General features: G+C 45.7%; 1 protein-coding gene across 6 annotated transcripts in view; it reads right to left on the reverse strand.

The window, feature by feature from the left end:
* Window positions 1-4,728, reverse strand: part of ARMC9 (armadillo repeat containing 9) — a 180,668-nt gene that overhangs the window by 28,303 nt on the left and 147,637 nt on the right. The window lies entirely within an intron of this gene.

The following is a 4,728-nucleotide window of genomic DNA, read 5'->3' on the forward strand; positions in this document are numbered from 1 at the left end:
GAGAGGAGATGGGAGGCCTCCACTCTTGTGGAGGAAACGATGGGCCATAAGCTTCCCAAGTAAGAACTAGTGCAGCTTCATCTCCCTTGTCCTGTGAAATACGCAAAAGAAGGCTATCCTACCCGCCATCACTAACACTGCCCTCCTCTGTCTGCTGTTCCTCCCACCTCCCTTCTGACCCGCTGTCCCCATCGTCAGGGCAGGTTCCTTAAGTCCAATATTCAGTGGTACCTTAGGATTCCCTGGGCCTTCTCTTTCCCCCTCCCTTATGCCTGGGTCCTTCCACAGGAACTAGGAGAGGGAGGCTAGGGCTTAAGCGCTGGAAAAGGGAGATGGCGAGTGTGTGGGTTGTGCACCCCATGCCTCCTCCCTGCTCCAATGTCCTTCCCAGGTCACCCTTCCAACTCCTTCCTCAGGAGAGAAAATACAGCACATACTCGTGTTTCAGCCTTTGGAAACCCCACCCCCCCACCATACCATCTCCCTAAAACTCCACAGGCCTAAGAAATCACCTAAGATGGGTGGTATTTGTCCTCTCCAGTGGATGAGGAAGGGGCTTCCCAGGAGGCACTACTGGTAAAGACCCCGCCTGCCAATGCAGGAGACATAAGAGATACAAGTTCCAGCCATGCGCTGGGAAGATCCCCTGGAGGAGGGCATGGCAACCCACTCCAGTATTCTTGCCTGGAGAATCCCATGGACAGGAGAGCCTTGTGGGCTACAGTCTGTAGAGTTGAAAAGAGTCAGACACGACTGAAGCGACTTAGCATGCACACACCCATGCACTGGATGAGGAAACTGGGTCAGTCTGTGGGCAGAATCCGGTGTCATCACAAGGCCTCAGGAAGGGTCCCTGGTGAAGAGGGTTGGTATGAGGGCCCAGAATGACTGCCTTAGGTGCTGGGTGTCTCAGAGGAGCCCAGAGGGCTTGTTTCCTGTTTACCTCATAACCCCCTGTGCTTGTGCGGAGCTCCAGGGCCCTCTCTGGGTGCCTTGGCTGCAAAGGAGCCTTTTGGGGATGGAAAGGTCTTAAAGCATATCTGTCTATACTGAGTTCCACAGAAATGCTTCAGGAGCTGCTGGGAGAGAAGGGAAAGGGTTCCCAACAACCACCCTCCCCATTACAGAACTCAGCATTCATCTGGGTTACACACGGAGATGCTGTCTGAAAAAACATTCTGCTACAACAACAACAAAAAGAGCATATTTAACCACACACACACACACACACACAAACCCCCCAAAAATGCAGCATGTGATTTAGCTGAATGTAATTTGTTGTCAATCCTAAAGGAAATCAACTCTGAATATTCATTGGGAGGGCTGATGCTGAAGCTCCAATACTTTGGCCACCTGATTTGAAGAGCCAACTCACTGGAAAAGACCCTCATGCTGGGAAAGATTGAAGGCAAAAAAAGGGCAGCAGAGGATGAGATGGTTGGATGGTATTGCCGATTCAATGGACAGGAGTTTGAGCAAACTCCAGGAGATAGTGAAGGAGAAGGAAGCCTGGTGTGCTGCAATCCATGGGGTCACAACGAGTTGGACATGACTGAGTGACTGAATAACAACAACAATTTGTTCTGTAGCAAAAGATGGTCAACACATATCAATTTAGGTAAATTTCCCAATACTAGTTTTTGAGTATTGGTGAAATCACTTAAAGCAATTATGGTATGTTATAAACAGTATGCATTTTTGTAAGAAAATACAGGCACACAATACATCTATCTATACACACAGAGAAAGTCCTGGAAGCTGAAGGAGACACTGCTAGCTGTCCACTCAATACTCATTCTCTCTTTCTTGACCAACAGCCCTCTGATTTTGTTGGCCCAAAAATGCGTCTACTTAAAAACACCTTTCCAGACCCCCTTGCAGCTAGGGGCCAGGGGACCCAGCTCTGACCAGTAAGCAGTAAATAGAAGTCTTCAGATGGAGCTTTGGAACCCTAGCAATGTGTTCAAACAGTCACATGTTTTTGTAAAATTTGCAAAAGTAGCAAGTTTTAATTGCAGTCACTTAAGAGTGCTGTTTCTTTCTACTCCAACTTCTGTTGTTATACCTCCCCACACGGTGTTAGAACGGCCAAAGACAATTTGGAACTTAGCTAAGGGGACACTGAACCCAGGTGACATACAATTTGGGCTTAATGAGAAATATCATTCTCAGTCGCTGCTGTGCCTAGCCAAACGATGGTGAGCTGTCCTGGTGTAGAAGCAACTACAAGGAATTCCCCAGGTCATAAGAGTATTTATGAAGAGTCAGTGCACAAGGAAACTTGAAATGTCCCTAGTCTTCCATTTTCAGAAGTTTGAGGAAGGTTTTCTCAAATTTAATAGAAATACTAAAAATTTACACAGCATTACCAAAAACTAAATGTGAAGTCGAGAGAAAAATTTCTAATCTCTCAATAATAATAAAACTTTTCTTTCACTGTAGAAGATATTACAAACTCCTCACATATGTAGAAGCAATCAAAGAGTATAAAACAAAAAATATCCAGAAAGAAAACTATGAAGCATGTGTGGAGTCCTGCCCCAAGGCCACAGGTGCAAGGCCTCACACAAAGGCCTCAGAAGTGGAGCTCAGAACCCAGGTCCCCTCTGAAGCTGACTGAGCCCCTCTGTAACCATCGCCAAAAGCCCTGGAGGGGGCTTCCTTCACCAGCAGGCTTCCTGACCCCAAATTAGGCAAAGATGCCCACCCCGGTAGTCACCCTACAGTGCCCTAACCGATCACCTAATGCCAACCTTCCAGCAGGAATTTTCTTTGTTTTGAGGCTATAAAAGTTGACTACTAACCCTCGAAAACTGTCAACTCTCCCTGGTCTGTCAGGAGGTTGGTCCACTGTGCTCGCAGTGCCCACATTATCTCTGCTCTTTGTTCTTAATAAAATCACTCCCTTCTGAAATGCTCTGTGTCTGGAAATTCTTTTCCAACCCATGCGGATTACCTCAACAGCATGTGGCAAGCCACTAGTTAATAAAACATTTTTCTGATGTTGGTACCTGTCATTTTTTTTCTCCTTTACCTACTTAAAAAAAATGAACTACAGCTGATTTACAATGTTGTGTTATTTTCAGGTACACAGTAAAGGGATTCAGTTATACGTATATCTATTCCTTTTTAGATTCTTTTCCATTAGAGATTATTATAAGATACTGAGTCTAGTTCCCTGTGCCATATGGTAAGTCCTTGTTGATTATCGATTCACCAGTTCTTAAAATTTGAATTTGTGATTTATTTCTCTAATTCTCACTCTGGACACTCGCTTTAATACCTAAACTTTATATTCTGTTGTTTTACAGAAGGCCTCCACAACCCTGTGACTGGAGGGCCCACAAAACCTGGATGCTCCCTTCTTCCTGATAGTCTGGGTGAAGGAAGGCAAAAGATGAGCCTTGGGTCTGGTAAGGCTGGATTCCTGGCTCTTTGCAGTTGAACTCAATTGCAACTGACAAAGGAAAGATAAGACACAGAGATAAATGGAAGGAGAACAGAGGGAGCGGTGGTTGTCGCTGGGCGGACAGAATTATTACGGTGGCTGTTTACGCTGTGTTTACTTTTGGCTTTTCAGTAATAAGTACGTACTTCATTTGTAATCAGAAAAAGGAATCCCAGAAACAAACTGAAAAAGAAAAAGGACTTGGAATCTTTGGGGGTTGGGGATCTTCCCCCTGCTCATTTGGTTGTGTTTTCACAGAACATGGATTTTAAGTTAGTTCCAACTGACTTTTCAACCACAGGGTGAGGCAGAGCACAAATAACGGATGGAAATGTGAGTAGAAAGCACCCCCAGGGACTTCCCTGGTGCTTCAGTGGCTAAGACTCGGCACTCCCAATGCAGAGGGCCTGGGTTCGATCTCTGGTCAGGGAACTAGATCCCATGTGCCGCAACTAAAGATCCTGCATACTGCAACTAATAGCCGGCACAGCCAAACAAAAAAATACTCACAAGATAAAACAAAAACCCAGAGCGAAGACAAATTTGAAAAAAAGAAAAAAAAACTTGGAAACTACAGCCCTTCCTTTCCTGGTTTTGGTTTTGACTGAGTAAGACAGGGTCAGCTGCAGGCGCCCCAGCTTCTGTCCTGTCTCTGGGGGACTGGGCCCTGCCCCTTGGCAAGTTGCACCCACTTCCCGTGCAGAGGCCCATTCACCTGGAGGTCTGCACACGTGGTAGTGAGTTTCATGGCGCAGACTCTGGCTGCAGAAGCACAGAGGGGTGTAATAAAGATGCAGATTCCCAGGGCCAGGGCCACACTCTCAGTCTCTCTGGGGGTGGGGCCAGGACTCCTGCTTTAGCCAGCTAAGAGAACTCTGGAAAACTAAATGAACTTGGGGGAATAAGAAAGTATGGAAAGTGAGAAATTAGCATTGACAACAGGCATCCCCCTCGAAAACTGAGCCTATGCTTAAAAATTGTTGCTGTCACTTCAATTTCAAGAAAAGCTATGACAAACCTAGACAGCATATTAAAAAGCAGAGACTTCACTTTGCCAGCAAAGGTTCATCTAGTCAAAGCTATGCTTTTTCTAGCAGTTATGTACAGATGTGAGAGTTGGACCATAAAGAAGGTTGAGTGCCAGAACTGATGCTTTCAAACTATGGTGATTCTCTCAGAAGACTCTTGAGAGTCCCTCAGACAGCAAGGAAATTAAACCAGTCAATCCTAAAGGAAATCAATCCTGAATATTCATTGGAAGGACTGATGCTGAAGCTGAA

Source organism: Bison bison, unplaced genomic scaffold, assembly GCF_000754665.1.
Source record: "Bison bison bison isolate TAMUID 2011002044 unplaced genomic scaffold, Bison_UMD1.0 scf7180017864068, whole genome shotgun sequence".
NCBI lineage: Eukaryota > Metazoa > Chordata > Mammalia > Artiodactyla > Bovidae > Bison > Bison bison.